Source organism: Lepidochelys kempii, chromosome 8 (assembly GCF_965140265.1).
Source record: "Lepidochelys kempii isolate rLepKem1 chromosome 8, rLepKem1.hap2, whole genome shotgun sequence".
NCBI classification, from domain to species: domain Eukaryota; kingdom Metazoa; phylum Chordata; order Testudines; family Cheloniidae; genus Lepidochelys; species Lepidochelys kempii.
In genome coordinates, this window is record NC_133263.1 from 28,053,419 (window position 1) to 28,074,590 (window position 21,172).

Below are 21,172 nucleotides of genomic sequence, written 5' to 3' on the forward strand. Positions count from 1 at the left end.
GTTTTGCAGTTTAGAATTTGTCTCTGGGCACAGAAATTCTTTCCATTAACCTAGTTGTCACAACATCTCTATACAGTGGTCTCTTAGCAGAATCAAGGCACATCACCATCTATGTTATGTGAGAACTTAGTCTGCAGTCTCTGACACAGATATCTGTCTTGAAATGGTGTGGGAGAGGTGGGGTGTGCTTCATCCTTGTATGTAGGCTTAGTCCTCAGGCAAGTGGACTGCTTATAAATTTAGCAAACTCTACTAACACACTCCGCTAACCCTGCTTCTCAATTAACCTTGAAGAGCTGAGAGATACTCCCCCGCTGATTTCTGGATTGCCCCTTAAAACTCCTGTTCTTTGCTGACAATTAGAAAACTATAGTCACAGTCAGAAAATTAACTCTACTGTAGTTTATCTCCAACGAGACACTGACAGTATGATTCTCTACCACCGCTGGTGCACCATACGCTGGTTTGCTTTGCTTCTCCACATAGACTTTCTATTTTATGGAATATAGAATTGAAGACAGTTATGTTTTACCAGTACCATTATAAAAAGCCCTGCTGATGTGGATTATATGTCCCTATGGTTTCTTTACTGCTGTTTTTACATATCCTGATTGATTAAAGCTGCTACTTTTTTTTTTTTTGGCCTTGCCAAGTAGCTGGAGAGAGTTTTATAGGATCCTATCAAGTGCTGTTTAGCAGCCTGCTGCTCTTTTCTTTCTTGAACTTCTGGTTTGCTTTGCTGTGGCTTTTTACTCCTGTTTCCAGGTGTGTGTCGGAAAAGAGGAAAATCTGAGGTCTGTTACATAAAACTCAACACTTGCATCTCCAAAGTGTTTTACGGTAATGAATAAATACACCAGCCTGATCTGCCTTTGAGGCAACTTAATTGTTGTAGCATGAAGGAAAGCAAGGATCAAGGCTAATGTGGGCCATTAAACAGGTGTCCATTCTGGAAGTTAAGGCTCTGTGTTGTATTGCTCAAGTCTGCTACCTATTTCCAAGGGCCTGGAGAATAACTCAGTGAAAGTACTGTAACTCCTAATGATATGGAGAAAACACCTCTCCACCAATCTCACCTTCTCAGGGCTTATCCTCATGAACAGCAGTGCAGCTGCATTGCTGTTGTGCTTTAGTGAAGATACTACTACGCCAACAGAGCTTCTCCCGTTAGCGTAGTTAATCTCTCTCTCTCTGAGAGGCGGTAGCTAGGTTGATGGGAGAAACTCTCCTGTGGACATAGAACTGCCTACATGGGCGGGGGGGGGGGGGGGGAATTTAGTCGGTTTAACTATGTTGCTTAGGTGTGTGGATTTTTTATGTCTTCTGCAGTTTCCACAGTATGCATCCGATGAAGTGAGCTGTAGCTCACGAAAGCTTATGCTCAGATAAATTGGTTAGTCTCTAAGGTGCCACAAGTACTCCTTTTCTTTCTGAGAAATATAGTTATACCACTATCGGTCTCTAGTGTAGACCTGGCCTAAGTCTTCAGCTAGAGAGTCAGTCTATGAACTCAACTTCCCTCTTGTACCTTTAAAGCTCCACTATTTCTAACGTAGAAATATGATTAGACAGACTGTGTAATGAATGGTTTGAAAGCTAAGGCTGAGCCTGGGTTGTGCATCCCTGACACAGGGATATGAGGGGGCTGGGGGCACATGCCTGGACTACTGACAAGCACTGTGAAGAAATTTCTTTACCGCTCTCATGAATCAAACACAAACCATTTGAAGTGAAATGCCCCTCTCTCTTATTGCTGTTCTTTATCATTACAGTTTACATTATGGAATCGGTGTGCTACAGTTACTGAACTCACTGCAACCAAATTCTATTAGGGGATATCCAAATGGGTTCTTTTCACTTTACAAGAGGTGGCCTGTGCTTTAGAATGCCATACACTGCTTTGCTCTAGTATCCCTACATTTCATAGGGAGCAAAGCTAGTCTGGGGCAGTTGTCAGATCATTTTTTTGTATATTATTACATAGAAAGTGAAACAAACCATCTCTATTTCATGTTGATAACTAGTGCAAAGGAAACAAGCACCGTATGTAACATCTCCTATACAAAATAAACCATTCCCTATCAGTCAATGCTGCTTCAGTTTCCCAGGGGGAGGTATATGAATGGTGTGCCACACTCTGTGCCCCAAAGGAGTTTACAAAGTCGAGGGGGATTCAACAGCTAAACTACAGGAAGAGACAGGTAGTGCCACAGAAGCTTGTGTATGTGTTACAGAGATCTACAGCTCCACACACGTTTCTACAAGAGAAATGAGTTAGGCTCAAGATTTAGAACAGACCCAAGGACGCCCTACCACCCTCAAGGATCCTCCTGCAGGTTCCTTCATTAATTTCATCACTAATCAGATTGCTTAGGCTACAGCTGAAACTGTGCACCCAACTTATTTCCTCACAACCCCTTAGGGAAGGAGCTGAGAGGGAGCCCTCTCACTGTGCCTGCCTGCGGTGGGTGTCCTGCTTCTCTTTCTCCAACCGCTGGCAGGCCCAGAGCTAATGGTTCATACCAGCCGGTGCTTGGCTTCTGCGGCCAAAAGCTTCCCCATCCTCATGCTATCCTTAGCATAAGCAACCCGGCGTGGGCGATCTGCCGGTGCATCACCTTCTCCCCTTTCCCCGCACCTTTACCTTAACCACACAACTGCAAAGCACATCAGCGGCTCAGCTGCGGGATTTACAGCTTGCAAAATGCAAACAGCCGGGAATGCAGATAAAAAACAACAACAGCCCCCCCCAACCACCGTGCAAACACCAGACAAAATCTTGGCGTGTCGGTAACGGCGTGAACGCAAAGAGCAGGCCTGGTGCTTGCCACCGTCGCCGCCTCCCCGCTCCGCAGCCGGCATCGCCTCGGGAGCACCCGGTCGCAGCACCCGAGAGGCGGCTGCTGCTTGCGGTTGCTGCATCCGCCGCCGCCTCTCGGCCGTGCCTGTGCACGGTGCCCCTGCGCGCGCGCTGCCTGCAGCTGAGCCCAGGATTGGCTCGCGCCCCCCATTCAGGGGCTCGTGCAACCTGGTGTCTGCCGGGCTGGATTCAGAGAGCAGCTGGCACTGAGCTGCTTGGGTAGCTCGCAGGCAGCAGCCGCGGCTCCGTCCGTCGCTGAGGCTCAGCTCTCAGGAGGCAGGCGCTGTGGGGAGGAGGCTCGCAGGGCGCGTTGGGATATTGCATCGCCTCTCCCTAGAGGTGTCCTAGCCCCCCCCCCCCGCCCCCCTCAGTGAAGGAATCCGCGCTGATGCTGAACACTGGGTTAAGTTATCACCCAGAGATGGTGTGAGGGACTCAGGCTGCTCAACCTGCTGCTGCTGCTGCTGGTAAATGCTCTTCACTTCTTATTTGGCTACAGGCTTTTTCTCTTGCTTTTCATTCCGCAACAGCGCCTAAAACTGCAGCACCCTCTCTCCCCTTCTCTTTCTCTTTCCTTTCCTTGTGTCTCTTCTTTAATTGTCTTAGCACAGTTGACAACTTCTGGTATGTCTCTCTCATAACCAGACTGCGAGCGGTTTGTCTCCTGGAACCTTTTAATTCAGTACTTGGAGAGGTCATTAGTTGCACGAGTTCCAGGGAGAAGGGGGAGATTGTCGCTTATTTCCCTGCTGCCTTTCTGTCCATTAATTTTCATCCTCGGTTGCTGAGATATCTTCCCAAGTGTTTTAATGTTGTCTTTGTGGTTTTAGGTTTGTTTTTTTCCTACAACGCCCCCACCCCATCCAAATGTAATTTTGTTTCAGTTTTTACCAACAGACCAGAAAGGTATCGGTGATTCAGAAACTATCCTGGGCACAGGGCATGTTGGTTAGAAATCGGGAAAGGAGGCATTGGTATTCCAAAAGGGAATTTAAAAAAAAAAAAAAGAAGAAGAAGAAGAAGACGCTGTCTTGCATCATTGCTGCAGATTTGCAGGAGGCAATAAAGGACACCACTACTCATGTTGCTTGTAAAGATGATAAACACATAAGTGCTTTAGTGCATCACATACTGTCCAGTGATTGAGCTGTTGCTAAATTGTATTTAATAATAAATTCAGGGTTTTGGAGGAAGAGAGATTGGTGGCATTACATTGCTCACATTGCTGAGACAATGTACATTTGCTAACACCACACCAAGACCCTGTTAGACCTTACATGGAGTGGCAGTTTGACAAGATTTTTTGTTTGTTTCTGTTTCTTTTATATACACAAACTGAAATTTAAATTAGCCAGCCTAATGAGTGCAAATGGAACTATTTAACTCTTCTTTTACTTCAGAATAATACTTTTTAAACTCTTGTTAGCAGGATTTTTTTTAATATTAGAAGACACATTCATACATAACAAATGTTTTAGATAAATTTATACTACTTAAAGAACAATAAGATTTAAATTAGTTTTAGTATATCATTTCTATTTTCTTTTCCCTCATTCTTTACAGGTCATTGGGGGGTTGGGGGGAGAGGAGAAGAGGAAGGGACATAAATAAATAAAAACCATGGAGCGTCAATATGTAAAGGCAAGTCAGCTGTATCGCAAGAAAACTTCCATTTATAACTAAAATTATTTCAAAGCCACTATTACATGTAGAACATAGCTAATACACTGCTGCCTAAGTGTATGTTATTAGGTTTTAGAGACACTGTATTAAAGTAGACTACATTTACAGTACTTAGGTATTGTATTCTTAAGGTGTTCAAACTACATAACTAAAATAAACATTGGATATTTATTCCACGTACGTAATTTTGGACTGAAAGTCTAGAAGTAAAATCATTGCAGTACTTCTTTAGCTTTGTTTCTGCAGCCCAGGATACATGTTCTCAGAGAGTATGTGTAGTAGTAGACCACTTCATATAATGCTCAATGAAACTTTTTTTTAAAACTTCATGGATTTGAAAGGTGTAATCTAAATGTGGAAGTTATTGAATTATCAGCAAAATGGAAATTAAATCACCAGTTAACGCTGTTCTTTAAAAAAACATAGTTCCAAATCACTATGCAAATTTACCGGTTAATGTTGGTTATGCAATCTTAAATCGTTTCTTTAAATTACAGACAGAATTTAGAGAGATAAAATATATTAATCTCTTTTTACTTTGCTAGATATTAATAAGGTGGTTCATTGCATTTCATCTCAACTCTTGTATTGAAAAAATGCAAAAGTCATTACAATACTCATAAGACTAACATATTGCTGGTTTTAAATATTTCCATTAACTCCTTAAATTTACTAATTTAATAAAATAAAGAGATAAGTCCTTCCATTCATAAAGATCAGAGATGTTTTCTAGGGAAACTTTTCCTTGTCTAGGTGGCAATGAAAGGAGTTCTCCTAGAAGATGCTGATATTCTAAAGAACCTTTGAGTCTGGTACTGCTTCGGTACGGTTTCCATTATAAAATAATAACAATATGTTAAAAGCCTAACACACACAAACAATATGCTTCATGTTGTTAATTTGCATAATTTAAATAATTAAATTAATTCCTTGTGTATGGGCACAAGTGCAAATGACTGACCAGGTCGCACAAGTGCAAATGACTGACCAGGTCAAGGACGAATCTAGCTTGGCCCACGTGATGAGATGTCTAATTACTGAGTAATAAATCAGAATATAAATATATTTATATTACACTGAGTTGGACTCAGTTTTGGAATCTAAAATTCAATTGTGAAGTCTAAGCTTTAATTGATTTAGACATATAATCTTTTATTGCTGAGGTGTCTTAGTTTTCTGGCAACTTCTAAAAGCTCAGAGTATTATTTTGTTAAAATATTAAACACACATGTTGAGCATAAAAAAGGTTTGGTCCAGGTAACTTACCTGGGTTTGTATTCTGTTTATTTTTAAATTACTTATATTGGTCCAATGATTAGTTATAAAGTAACTCTAGCCTCTTTTTAGCTGTACATGCTTATTTCTGACTTGGGTAATGAAAGTTAGTAAGGACTGTCTTTTTCTTTCATTTACAATCACACTATGCAGTGTGGTGCAAATTCACATGTAAACATCACATGGAGGATGTTCTCTCTTAATCAGCTTGACCTATATTTTGTATTTCAGTATGTCCCACAAAAGTCAGAGTTCTCTGTTTCCCCATGTAAGAGGTACTGGCAATTGTTAGGCCACAGAGAAAAGCTGATATTCCAGGAGTATTGACTTGAGGGGGCTGACAGTCACATTTGTCTAGGTTGTTAGGATTCACAGTTTTATTTGGAACAGAGTGGAGATATCTATGGATATTTGATATATTATGGTAATGGATATGGGATTCTTTTGTCAAACACTTACTGTCATTTTTGCTTCTGCAATCCAAGTAAATTTCTTATGCACAGTATAAATATGTTGTAGTGCCAAATTGTGAGTGCTGCAGGCGTATTTGTGTGCTTAAAATTATTCAGAATAATAATAATAAAAAAGGAAAGTGTTGATTAAGTTCATTCAAGGTCAAATATCTAGACATTTTGATCAGAGAGGTCAAATTAAACTGAAGGTCAGATTAAATGGAGACAAAACTGAAGCGGCCGTTAGACCTCTCAAGTCAATTAACTGATCTTGGAAAACCAATACCCATATTTACATGTTGTTAGTTTGAAGTGGCTTATTAAGAGTCTAATCCTGCGACCCTTACTCCTGTGAACAAAATTTATTCATTGCAGTACTATTAGTGAAGAGCATATTTAAACATGTAAGTAAGGGTTGCAAGATAGACCCCTTAAATTGTAATTTCTACCACATTCAGTTAGTTTTTGAAAACCTTTCCAGGGGACAAGAAAGGACACATTCTGCTCTCAGTGTCCATAAGAAAAGAACATGATCTCAAAGTATAATTAAAGTTCATATCTGTTTTAAATGTTTGATGTGGGATATTTCAGTTCTGACTTGCTATAGCAAAAAAAATATTTAATGGAAATGGTGAGTGTTTTACAGATTTTTAGTTAGACGATATCCCATTTATAATTTCAAAAGGCCTTAACTGTTTAGAAGTACAATTTTATATAACGGCTGTCCCAGTACTACAGGAAATAAACCATTCTCTTTTAGAACAGATATACACAGAGGCGATCCATTCTTTTTTGACCTTTTGTTCACATCACTGAAGTTTTTATACCAATTATATTGACTCATCATCACTCTTATTTCTAAGTGTGCAAAACAAATCAAGCACAGTAGACTTGGACTTACATATAGGAGACAATGTACAAAATTACTTTGATTCTGTCAAACTGTTTCAACCATGTAAAATACTATCTTTGTGCATCAGTGGCCTCTGTAGTCTTAAAGAGTTCTGTGTTTTGATCCTTATTCAAAATTATAGCTTTTATTTAGCTGGATTGCCAAAGCAACATGCTCTAAAATAAAATGGTTTCTGCAATAGCTTCTCACTTAATCCACATGAGGCATTGCATGATTTATTAGGCCCTCTTCTATTAGATGATTGTTGTCTCATATTATTGGTTTGTGTTGAACCCACAATGCAGTTGAGGTTCTCGTAAATTCACCTGGCTGACTGAGTCGGTACTACCAAATAGACTTTTTGGATAAACAGCCTGTACTCTAAGATCATGATTGTGAAATAAAAATACAATATCCTTTATACCAGTGGTTCTCAACCAGGGGTACGTGACCTCTCGGGGTACTCAGAGATCTTCCAGGGGGTACATCAACTCATCTAGATAGTTTCCTAGTTTTACAACAGGCTACATAAAAAGCACTAGCGAAGTCAGTACAAAGTAAAAATTTCATAGACAATGATTTGTTTATACTACTATGTATCATATACATTGAAATGTAAGGACAATATTTATTTCCCAATTGGTTTATTTTATAATTATAAGGTAAAAATGTGAAGGTAAGCAATTTTTCAGTAATAGTGTGCTGTGATACTTTTGTATTTTTATGTCTGATTTTGTAAGTTTTTAAGTGAGGTAAAACTTGGGGGTACATAAGACAAATCAGACTCTTGAAAGGGGTACAGTAGTCTGGAAAGGTTGAGAGCCACTGCTTTATATAGATTATCTCTCATAGAATTGATTGACAGTCCATGACACACAGTAATGAATTATTTCCTTTCATATTTATTGAAGGGCATTAATAATCCAGTAGTTATCCCAAATAGTGATACAATTATGAGATTATTTTTAGCAACAAGCAGCGCAATATACAATTATGAACTTATCTTTAGGTGGGAAAGTTGGGAGTGGACACATAGTAATTATTACATAGTTACATACTGTCTAACCACAACAGTTTTGCACAGCAACATTTTTAGGGAATAGATGTGCACTTGAAAATTAAAGAAATGTCAACATTTCATGTCAACATGTCAACCTACAGCCCTTTAATTAACCCTGGGCCAGATTTAGTGCAGGATGTATTGTACTGTCTGAGCCTTATGTGAAGGAGAAAACCACAGGCCAAATTTCATCCTCCATTAAGCCTGTGCAATCCCTATTGATGAATTTGGGTTGCCCTGAGGGTAGAATTCGTACCGTTTTGTCTAGGGAAAATGAAATAATCATTCTAGTCCTGTTAAAGGACACCTTTTAAATATATATATATATATATGTGTGTGTGTGTGTGTATGTATGTATGTATGCTATTATACTAAGATGTTTATTGTAGTTTTTAAAGCCACGGGCGCTTTGATTGTGTGATGTGCACCAGCAGCAGTGTTTCTGGAACATTCTCCACCATGTACAGCTTGCGATGTCTAACAAAACCATAACGCATTTGCATCTTGTCCTCAAGGAGTATACAAGCAGCTTGATTCTTCCTGCCCTTTCCGCCGTACGTACAAAGGTCTGAAGAGAGCCAGGGAGAGAAGGTCTGTCTATTGCTGTAGTATCTGAGCATCTCACAAACATTACTTAATTTCCACACACCGCTTCTGTGAGGTAGGGAAACTGACTTGCCCCAGGCCCCACACGAAGTATGTGGGAGAACCGGCAATTGAACCTAGGTCTTCTGAGTCCTAGCCCAGTGTCTTAAGACTGTCAGTCCTTTTTCCCTTCATTATGTACACATGCAAGAACATCTGAAATCAGAACACATTTAGGGACATTCTTGGATAATTTGTTAGAGTCTGAATATCACATGGAAAATAATGTATGTTTTCCTTGCTTGATTATAATACATAGAAATATTTCATGGAGGTGGAGGCATCTTGTCATCTGTATTGCACAAATGTAATGTTCTGCCTCTGAAAATCTCTGTGTATCATGCTGCATTTAAAATATATTGAGGAGAATGTGTACTCAAAAAGTAGTGTGATTGTCTCTAAATGGATGCAGTCTGCCTAAATTCTGGCATGAAATCATTATTGTTTGTTACAAAATAGTATAGATTCAGTAAAAGCACAAACACTTGTTACAAAAATTTACAGATTCAGTAAAAGTAGGTTATATTATTAGATTAAATGTTTGTATAATAAACTTCCCAAATCACTTCACAAAGTGTGTATAGTTTATGCATCTTTGAAATACAGTCATTTCTGTAGTGAAGCACAGCAGATATTATAGTACTATGCTGCAACTCTACACCGCATTATAGAAGAGGAAGTGAAGACTACTTTTTTCCAATAGAAACTGTTGCTGGAATTTTAAAAAGTAGAATGTAAAATATTTGAGGTGATTTGATCTGGACAAGAGTAATAATCCTGCAAATAGAGTTGACTTACTTGTTAATTTTATATTAAATATGATATATAAATTAGATATGTAGAAAAAAAGTTTACTTTTCAGCAGTTGACATACTACACTGTTAGCTATTAAATACATGATTTATAGTAAATGAAAATACATTTTATGTTTGAATGTCAAGCACTTCATATGCTTTGTATTAAATGGGATGTTTGAACCAAATTAAATGAGTAAAACACACTTTACTACTGTTGCACAAAAATCAAAATTCCAAGACAAATTGTCATCAGCATTGACTTTTGCCTAATCATGAAGTGGTGTGTGTATATATAGGCTTCAGTGGCTATTCATTGGTGTAGTAGGATGAGGGCCTGTATAGATACTTATGGGAAAATATTGCTTAGGGATCTCATTTTTATTTACTCAGTTCCAATAGTGGATTACATGTATACCCGGGTCTTCCGACGTATTGTTCACTGGTTGTGGCATGATCACTGGGAGTTTTGACATTAACTTCACTGCAATCAGAGTTTCACCACTGGAACTCAGAAGGCACACTCAAGGTCTAATCTGCCTTTGATGTACACTGAATCTACAGCAAATCATGTGTGCTTTTGGCTAATCCTGCAAGTATATATGGTATAGTGGTAAAAACATCTTTGCCTTGTTTCGACTACCATTGATGAAGGTCCACCAGTGGGGCTGCAATGGTGTGAGATTACCTGAAAATGGTAGTGTAAGCAAAGCATAGGTGTACAAAAGATCTAGAACATAAGAACAGCCATACTGGGTCAGACCAAAGGTCCATCCAGCCCAGCATCCTGTCTACTGACAGTGGCCAATGCCAGCTGCTCCAGAGGGAGTGAACCTAACAGGTAGTGATCAAGTGATCTCTCTTCTGCCGTTCATCTTCACTCTCTGGCAAACAGAGGCTAGGAACACCATTCCTTACCCATCCTGGATAATAGCCATTAATGGACTTAACCTCCATGGATTTATCCAGTTCTCTTTGAAACCCAGTTATAGTTCTAGCCTTCACAACCTCCTCAGGCAAGGAGTTCCACAGGTTGACTGTGCGCTGTGTGAAGAAGAACTTCCTTTTATTTGTTTTAAACCTGCTGCCCATTAATTTCATTTGGTGGCCCCTAGTTCTTTTATTACGGGAACAAGTAAATAACGTTTCCTTATTCACTTTCTTCACACCACTCATGATTTTATATACCTCTATCATATCCCCCCTTAGTCTCCTCTTTTCCAAGCTGAAAAGTCCTAGCCTCTTTAATTTCTCCTCATATGGGACCCGTTCCAACCCCCTAATCATATTAGTTGCCCTTTTTTGGACCTTTTCTAATGCCAGTATATCTTTTTAGAGATGAGGGGACCACATCTGTACACAGTATTCAAGATGTGGGTGTACCATGGATTTATGTAAGGGCAATAAGATATTCTCCATCTTACTCTCTGTCCCTTTTTTAATGATTCCTAACATCCCGTTTGCTTTTTTGACTGCCGCTGCACATTGCATGGACATTTTCAGAGAACTGTCCACAATGACTCCAAGATCTTTCTCCTGATTAGTTGTAGCTAAATTAGCCCTCATCATATTGTATGTATAGTTGGGGTTATTTTTTCCAATGTGCATTACTTTACATTTATCCACATTAAATTTCATCTGCCATTTTGTTGCCCAATCACTTAGTTTTGTGAGGTCTTTTTGAAATTCTTCACAGTCTGCTTTTGGGATTTCCCTTTGCAGAAACCATGTTGACTTTTGCCCAAATTTATGTTCTTCTATGTGTCTGACAATTTTATTCTTCACTATAATTAAATTTATCTGTAACTTCTTAACCCTGAGATTTTTTTTCTTTCACATTGATTTTCTGTTCTTAACAAACTTCCAAACACATTATTGACTAATATGTGATTGTGAGTTTGCCGCACTGAAAATGGATCCATGTGGAGTGTGAAAACCAGCCATGAATTAAATCCAACATTTTGATTACATCAGTTTTTGATACCTAACCTGAGAAATAATAGGGCCCGAATTTCAGAGGTGTTCTCTGTGCACAGCTCCAGCTGATGTGAGGTATGTGGTTTGTAAGATAGGCCCCCAGCTGGCTTTTCAAAAGCACCTATGGGCCTGAATCCCACTAATTTCAAAGAGAGTTAGGTCCCTAAGTGCTTTTGAAAATTCCCTTCGGGGTGTCTCTGCATCTTTAGGCACTTAAAATACCTTTGAAAATTGGAAAATACCTTTGAAAATTGTTTCAAAGTGCACACCTGAAATTAGTATGAGAAGTTTTGAATATCTGTCTGTTAAGTCTTTTCAGGCCTGGTTGATAAAATGTAGATGTTAAGATTTATTAACACAGAAACAAAACAAAAAATGCAACTAAACCCCTTTTGATGAATAACCTAGCTTTAGCTCTCATTCTGAGCTATTGTCTGCCAGGGTACTATTTTTCCTCTGCCTTCTCTTAGTACCTTTGATATGAACATGAAAGTGAGACAGACATGATAGTAGGACTAAATGTGGAGGCCTCAGTTTTATTAGCTAATGACAACTGGTGTAAATCACTCCAAGCTACCAAGCAGTGTTATTTGAGTATGAATGTCAACTGACACCAATGGCTTCTGATATATTATAAAGCTGAGGATGAGTGTGAAAGCCTCTATACCTGTGGTCCGTGAAGGACTGAAAACTGACTGAACAGAATTCAACTATATATACAGACAACAGATTCCCAAAGCGGTACACACCCTCCATTTGAAATTTTGTAGGGTCCACAAATGAAAAAAGGTTGAGAACCACTGCTCTATTCCGTCTGGCCAACAAAGGAACACTGACTAGAAGTCAAAATCCCAGTTCCCTGCCCTCCTTCTCACTGGAGGTAGGAGAGCTGAGATGAGGTGAGCCAAGTGCTGCACTAGATATAGAAGCATATCCCCTCACCATGCCATGTGAGTGCCCAAGCCCAATGCCCAGGCAGTCCACTGGGCAATAGATTCCTCAGTTGGACCCCTTCTTACCCACTAACCATACTGGAACACACCATAGTTCTGACAGTTGTAAATTAACACAGCACCTCCCCTTGTCCCCACAAAAGCAGAGCTCCTAGATGCTGAGTAGATGAAAAATCTCACTCAGCACTTCGTCAGTTTCACCATATGGGAAAAATTCCTCCAAGCCCCCAAGACAGTTAGTCAGGAGATCCAGCAACTAGATTAAGGAAGTAGGAAGGATGGGGATGAAACCGTCAGCCTGCAGTGGCTGCACTGCCCAGTGTCACTCCTACTAACCCCCCAGATAGGAGCTGATCCACTTGCCCCCCCCACCCAATGGCCCATGTGAACTCCATACCCTGTAGCATGAGGGGGCTATAGAGATGAGAAAATAATAAAGTAGCCTGCTATAAAACAGGTTAACCTTCAATCTTCTGCATAGCAATACTTGGTCATTTGGATGAATTAAGCATGGCGTAACCGGTCTGAATGTTAGAGCTTGAGGCTGTAAGTATCCTTGCTCACAGTAGGAATCCCATTGAGGTCCATGTCACTACACATGTGACTTAGGACCACTCACATGAGGAAGGCTACAAGAGCAGGATTTCCTTGCTATCTCCATCTCTTATTTAATTAATTTATCTGAAATGAGATGATTTAGAAACATAGAATTTTGGCTTCAGTCAGATTTCATTTTCACTTTTCTAATGAAATGTTTAATAGTTCTACAGTGAGACTCAGTAGCTTATTGATTCTTAATGTCAGCACAGCAGAAGAAGATATTAAAAAAAAAAAATAACAAAATCCCTGCACATGAGCCTGATCCAAAGGCCACTGAAATCAGTGAGAGGTTTTCCATTGATTTTAGTGGGCTTTGCATGCAGTAGCTACTTTTCATAACTTAAATAAATAAACAAACACTGCCAGGTTGCAGTCAATACTCGAGCACAACTGTTGAGGTTGAATGCAAACATTGTGAGCTAAATCCTTGGCCTAGGATAAGTCCTCTTTTCATAATTCATGCAGTGCAAAGCAACTTAAAGCTGGTGATTCCCCTGGCAGCATCAGGTCAGCTACACCGTACTGCCATCCACTCCTTACCCATATGCAGGGCCACAGAAAGGTCATGACAGGCTAGAGGCAGTGTGGCAAAGCACCTTATGCTTTGGCAATCCTGGGTCAGCAAAACAATCTCCAGGGAACTATTTTAGCCAGTGCAAGTTAGAGCAGCCCTGTGGAATTCAGCTAGTTTGGACCCAGGACTGGGGATGTTGAAAGGTGGCTTAAAGTCATTTTCCTTTAAACTCAGCCCCTTCAGCTGCACTAAGCATGAGCTGGGCACAGTTGGAGATGTACAACCATGTTTTCAACAGGAGTTTTCCTTAATCAAGGACTGTAGGGCCAGGCCCTATAGTCAGTATTCTGTGCAGTGAGTTTTTGAAAACTTTAAGGGGGCTAATCCCTCACTGTCTGTGAGGAACTCCCATTGCTCTGAGGAATCTTTGTATGTGTCTGTTGTTCAAGAACATTATACTGTATCCCTTCATGTGTAAGGGTTTTAAAATATTTTCATTTTCTAATTACATTGAACTGAAAGTTGATATACAAATTCAGGCCATGATCCTGGAATGGATCTGTGTGAGTGGATAACACTTACTTTCCTACAAAAAAGTCTTGACATTGATGGGAAAAGAGCTACAGTAGTAATTTAGTTTTTGTAGTTTACTATTTATCTTGTTGGTTGAACTTGTGTGACTACTAGATGCTTTTTCTCCCTCTGTGTGATATCTTGTTTGTGTCTATTACCAAGAGATTATAGCTAAGAGCTATATAAAATGACATGATTTATTTTCACTACAATTATTGTGGAAAGACTGTAGACATTTCCATCTTCCCTGCTTAGGAGTTATACAGCATGTCTGTTTGCTCATTGCTAAATCTGTATATTTTTTCCCCACTAAAAAACAAAAGAACAACTTTACTCCTTATATCGGGAACCCCATGGTAAGGGATAAACTAATGCAATGAAAACCTATCCTCCACTTGGACAACAGGGATTAGTGGTCACGCAGACTGGAGAAGCAACATGGTCTATGACTGCACAGAGGCACAGAATTCTCCCCACTCCACGTATTCCAGGGCATATGCATGCTGTTCCTTCCTCTCCTAAGAATGGTAGTGACCCCTCTTTTACCTTGAATAATGTGCTTTCCCTTCCCTCTGCATCACAGGAAGGAAAGGGGGCATCTGGCCCAACATTGGGTGTCTATGAAGTTGATTCTTTTTTTCAGTTCATATCAGTCAAGTGTCTCCACCATAATACGTACACTCATAGTAGCCTCAGCAGAGAGACGGCAGAATGAATCATCAGTAACTTGAATTACTCTTCCACCCATTAGATAAGCTATTACCAGCAGGAGAGTGGGGTGGGAGGAGGTATTGTTTCATGGTCTCTGTGTATATAATGTCTTCTGCAGTTTCCACAGTATGCATCCGATGAAGTGAGCTGTAGCTCACGAAAGCTTATGCTCAAATAAATTGGTTAGTCTCTAAGGTGCCACAAGTACTCCTTTTCTTTCTTCTTCCACCCATGAAGCAGTTCCTTCTGTATCAGGGTTAAGGCATACAAACAGAGTGGTATTGGGAAGTGGAACTGTTGTCTGCAGTGTACTAGATAATTCTGTCAAGGGTGCCAATACTGCACCATTCACAAGCACTACATTTATATGGAAATATTTCAATTAGAAAATGTTTTGGAAGATGATAGAAAGCTCTTAGCAGTGAAAGAAGAAAAGGAAAATTAATCCAGTTTTTAATTTTAGATAAATAGCTTTATTATAGAACCTGTCTTTTCCCCTAAAATTAGTCTTATTGTGGACAGGAGTCTTTTGAAATAACTAAAATAGTTACATTACATTTGAAATATACAGTAAGTATGCAGCCTGCTTACTAGTTACTTTTCAAAATATCATGGGTAATATTCTGTTCTCAGTTGCACAAGAGAAAATTCAGGATAACAGAGAGCACAATATGACCATTTTTTGTCTTTAAGCCTCAGGAACATTGAACTACAATGACATTTAGGCCAGGTGAAATAATGGGACTCCTCTTATTCCTGGGATAAGAATGTCAGGGAAAATCTCTCCCTGTTCATTCCTCTTTGCAAAAGATGTCAAAGATAGCTTGCTCAGCCTCTGATATCAAACTGGCCCTCTTTAAGGACCTGGTCCAAAGCGTGCTAAGGTCAATGGAGAGACTCCTATTGACTTTAGTGGGAGCTGGGAGATGCACTAAGGCTGTCTGGTGATTACATAAACTACCAAAGGACTTTACTGACAATTGGGCTCTGTCTTAAGTTCATCTATATTCTTGTTCCAAGAAAACAGATCTCCCTGTGAAGATATCCTATGGCATCCAGTGTCTTAATGAAAAATTCTTTTGTTAGGGAAACGGAAAATGTTTTACCATAGTGCTACCTATTTTCCTTCAACAGTTTATTTCTCAAATGTCTGTTATCTGCTGGCCATTAGAGATTGTGACAGATTTCTGTGCTTCTTCATTCACAGTTTGTCTAGATCCAGTTTCATTTGTGTCCACACAATTAAAACTCTCACCCAGGACTTGCTGTCTTGATTGTTGTAACTTCCTCCTCACTGGCTTTTCCAGTACCCACAGAGCTCCTTTCAGACCATATAAAACAGAGCAACTAAGATAATGTTCCTTACCCATGTTTCCTACCCCATCTCTCCCTCTCCTTTAAATACCTCCACTCGCTTCCCTGTGTCCTCTGCATCAGATATAAATTTATTGTCCTTGCCCTCTAGACCTCACCTAACTGCCCCTCTTTACGCATATGCCCTTGTCTCTAATTCTGTCCCTTGTCTGCCAGTGATGCCACCTTGACATCTGATTTTCTTCCACAGCTGCTTCAGAACTTTATTCCATGCCTCTCATGCACTTATAGCATCCTTTCTGAGCTGTTCCACGAAGCCAGAAGCTCTTCTCACTTGAAACCCCTCTTTAAGACCCACATATTTTGTGACCTCTACAAGAAAATAAGTGACTAAAGGCCAAATTCTGCACTAGCATGGACTGACGCTACTCCATGGAGATCAGTGTAGCTGCTCCAATTTATATCAGAAAATTTGGCCTGAAGCCATTTGCTTACGTATTTAATTTATTCATTTTATGATTGAATTGCTCTGGTAGAGGAAGCATTTCAGTGAGGGAATGGTAGAGAACAAAAGAACTTAAAGTGGGGATAGGTGCAGGAATGGGAAGGGACACTAAGGGGGATTTACTGGTGGAGAGAGGTTAAGTGACTCTCACATGTTTCACTTAAATAATCAGCAAACTTGTAACTATTAAACTGTATGCACATAATCACTCTGATCATGGTGATTGTATGTTGTGTCCCTCTTCTTCAGCTAACCTTATTTCTTTGGTCTGTAAACTCTTTGGGGCTGGGGCTTTGCCAAGGTTGGTGTCTGCTATTTTTCTAAGCACTTCTGTAAATTTGGTAGAAAATCATAATGTTCCCGGAAGATCAGGAGTTCCCCAGCTGAAGTTTTAACCATATGTGTGTAGGTGGGGAACAAGATGTTGTAAACCATCAGACACTGTAAATCACAACCATATAGTGCCTGCCAAATAGTATGGGGGCAATTTTAATTGCAGATGAAGCTAGGGCAGGGAAGTTCTTCTTTCACAAACCATCATTCCACAGGTGCAGGGGTAGGCACAGAGGAGCCTCCCATGATTTACTCCCCAGTAACAAATACTGTGAAGAGGAGGTGATAGAACTGAAATCTTTGCTGTGATATCCAATCCAGAGCACATTAAAGAAGAGCATGAAGAATAAGACAAAAGCCCGTGTTGTGGTATCTAATCAGGAACACCCTGTGTCCCTGCCCATGGAGCACTTTCCACCAGTGCAGAGGTTTTAAAATAAGTAAATATGTTTCTGTCCCCACCCTACACTTCATTAATGCGATGGAGCAGTTTGTTGGAATCCCCATTACATATAATGACATCTCTTTTGGAAAACAAGATATGTCAGAATGTTCAGCCAATTATTCAGCCTGGTATAACCTGCATAGGTGCTTTTATCATATAAATTACTGTAGAATTAGAGAGTAAAATATTGAATGTTGTCTCTTTTAATGCTGTCCTTTGAAATATTAATGATAACGATTCCCTGGTTTGGGGAATACTGCAGTGGTTTTCTTGTGACTAATAGCTTCAGTCAGTAATGTAATAGATTTTGCAACGTGATAATGAAGAAATTCTAATGAAGGTCAGATGGCAAATGGCTACCGAATCGTTAGTTTTAAAACATGTGTCAAACTTGGCAATAATTTTCAGTTTTTGTTAAATCGTTTTCTTTATTTCCTAATGACACTGCTGTGATTATTATAGATAGCTTTGTGAATTTGTTAAAAGAACACATCTGTCTATTACGACCTCGAAGAAGAGAGCTGTTGAAGTTCTTTAGCTGACATGAAGTGATCAGGAGTAAAAGTCTGAAAACTGGATTGGGTTTAAAGGAGGGCTGGGTATGACAGTGGAAATAGGATTGTGTATGAAAGTTTTTTTCCCCCCTCTTTGTACGTGTTAGCTTAATAGTCTTTGCAAAAAACCTTAGGGCACATTCCAAAGTGACTGTATTAATGTGCCAGCAAAAAAAAATTAATTTAATAATTTCTTTATTTTTCAAGTGGTGCATATGACAGAGAGGTAGCAAATGTCAATAAAGCATGTAGCTTATTTGGGATTCAAATGTTTTCTTCATTTCGAGTCATAAATTAGAAGGAAGGGTTGGAATCAACTGTATTAGTGCATGGTGTTACTCTATCGTTAAAAATATCAACTTTTTTTGAAGTTTCAGTTTTCAGTAAGGTAACTTATTTGTAAGTAATTTCAGTAACTGTTGGAACACTAATAATCTAACAATTATAGAAGGAGTTTTGCCATTGATTTGAGTAGGTGCAAGATCAGGCTTTTAGTTTGTTATCCTGTCTCAAGGTTCCTTCCCCACTCTGAACTCTAGGGTACAGATGTGGGGACCTGCATGAAAAAAACCCTAAGCTTATTTTTACCAGCTTAGGTTAAAACTTCCCCAAGGTACAAACTATTTTACCTTTTGTCCCTGGACTTTATTGCTGCCACCACCAAGCGTCTAACAAATATAACAGAGAAAGAGCCCACTTGGAAACGTCTTTCCCCCCAAAATCCCCCCAAGCCCTACACCCCCTTTCCTGGGGAAGGCTTGATAAAAATCCTCACCAGTTTGCATCGGTGAACACAGACCCAAACCCTTGGATCTTAAAGAACAATGAAAAAGCAATCAGGTTTTTAAAAGAAGAATTTTAATTAAAGAAAAAGTAAAAGAATCACCTCTGTAAAATCAGGATGGTAAATACCTTACAGGGTAATCAGATTCAAAACATAGAGAATCCCTCTAGGCAAAACCTTAAGTTACAAAAAGACACAAAAACAGGAATATACATTCCATCCAGCACAACTTATTTTATCAGCCATTTAAACAAAACAGAATCTAATGCATATCTAACACAGAATCTAATGCATACCTAGTGACTTTTTACAGGAGTTCTGACCTGCATTCCTGCTCTGGTCCTGGCAAAAACAACACACAGACAGAGAGAACCCTTTGTTCCCCACCCCCCCCCCCCCAGCTTTGAAAGTATCTTGTCTCCTCTTTGGTCATTTTGGTCAGGTGCCAACGAGGTTGTCTTAGCTTCTTAACCCTTTACAGGTGAAAGGGTTTTTTCCTCTGGCCAGGAGGGATTTAAAGGTGTTTACCCTTCCATTTATATTTATGACACGCCCCCCAAATCTCAGCTAGGGTGAAACGCTGGCTGGGATTTCTTCCTGGAGCTCTAGGAGAAAACAGAGTTAATAAGACACATGCACCTCTAAATATACTACCAAGTATATAAAGACTAACAATATTTTCCACATTTAAAGGACGATTTTAACCAGTTGATTCTGGGAAACTTTCACGGGAGAGTGCATCAGCCACTTTCTTACAAGCTCCTGAGATGTGTTGTATGTCGAAATCAAAATCTTGGAGAGCTAACTCCACCGAATAAGTTTTTTGTTATTTCCCGTGGCAGTATGAAGCCACTATAGCGCAGCATGGTCGGTTTGCAGGTGGAAACGCCGTCCCCAAACATATGGGCGTAGCTTTTCCAGAACATAGACAATGACATAACATTCTTTTTCACTGACTGACCGATTGCTTTCTCTCTCAGACAGCTTCTTGCTGAGAAACACTACAGGGTGGAATTCTTGATCCGGTCCTTCCTGCATTAAAACTGCTCCCACATCACGCTCGGACGCATCTGTGGTTACTAGGAACGGTTTGTCAAAGTCTGGGGCCCTTAGTACAGGGTCAGACATGAGTGTCGCTTTAAGCTTGTTAAAGGCCTTCTGACACTCTTTGGTCTACTGAATGGCATTTGGCTGTTTCTTTTTGGTTAGGTCTGTCAGTGGGGCGGCGATTTGGCTGTATTGCGGTACAAATCGCCTGTAATATCCGGCCAAGCCTAAGAAGGATTGGACCTGTTTCTTTGACTTTGGGACAGGCCACTTTTGGATAGCATCCACTTTGGCCTGTAGGGGGTTGATAGTTCCTTGACCCACCTGGTGTCCAAGGTAAGTAACTCTGTTTAGGCCTATTTGACACTTCTTAGCCTTAACAGTTAGTCCTGCCTCCCTTATGCGCTTGCAGACTTTTTGTAGATGTTCCAGGTGTTCTGCCCAGGAATCCAAAAATATGGCCACATCATCAAGGTAGACAAACAAAAAAACTTGGCTTATCAAAAAAATATATATATATAGGTTGTGCTGTAACCAGATACCGATGTTCTCTGATACTGATTGTTAGCCTACAGAAAAATCCTTAATAAAAAACCAAAAAAACCCTAACACTTTTGTCTCCAGGCAAATAGAAAGAAAACCCCTCTAGTTGCTCTTTGGTAAAAAAAACAAAACAACTTCAGGACTGTGAAGACTTGTGAATTTCCCTGCAGGAGGTTAACTACCCTATCTTTAGGTAGAGAAAATTCCAGCTCACAAAAGACAATTCCCTTTTGTCTCTGCTCTGGCCCCCAAGCAGACACCAAAAAAACTCTAACTGCTTTCAGCTTAAAACCTGCTTTCCAGCAGCCCAAAGGGAAAAAAATGTCCTTTTTTAAAATCTGTGCTTCTGGTTCAAAAAATCTCAAAATGATTTCACGTTAATCCCACCACTCTGCCACCATGTCAAGGTTCCTTCCCCACTCTGAACTCTAGGATACGGATGTGGGAACCTGCATGAAAAAACCCCTAAGCTTATTCTTACCAGTTTAGGTTAAAACTTCCCCAAGGTACAAACTATTTTACCTTTTGTCCCTGGACTTCATTGCTGCCACCACCAAGCGTCTAACAAATATAACAGAGAAAGAGCCCACTTGGAAACGTCTTTCCCCCCAAAATCCCCCCAAGCCCTACACCCCCTTTCCTGGGGAAGGCTTGATAA

General features: G+C 39.9%; 1 protein-coding gene across 8 annotated transcripts in view; it reads left to right on the forward strand.

The window, feature by feature from the left end:
- The first annotated feature begins 3,132 nt into the window (after positions 1-3,132).
- TENM2 (teneurin transmembrane protein 2) overlaps positions 3,133-21,172 on the forward strand; it is a 1,082,027-nt gene continuing 1,063,987 nt past the window's right edge. For all 8 annotated transcript variants that reach the window (XM_073355925.1, XM_073355927.1, XM_073355928.1 and 5 more), the window contains exon 1: positions 3,133-3,327. The gene's annotated coding sequence lies outside the window, so the exon portion shown is untranslated. The remainder of the gene's footprint in view (positions 3,328-21,172) is intronic.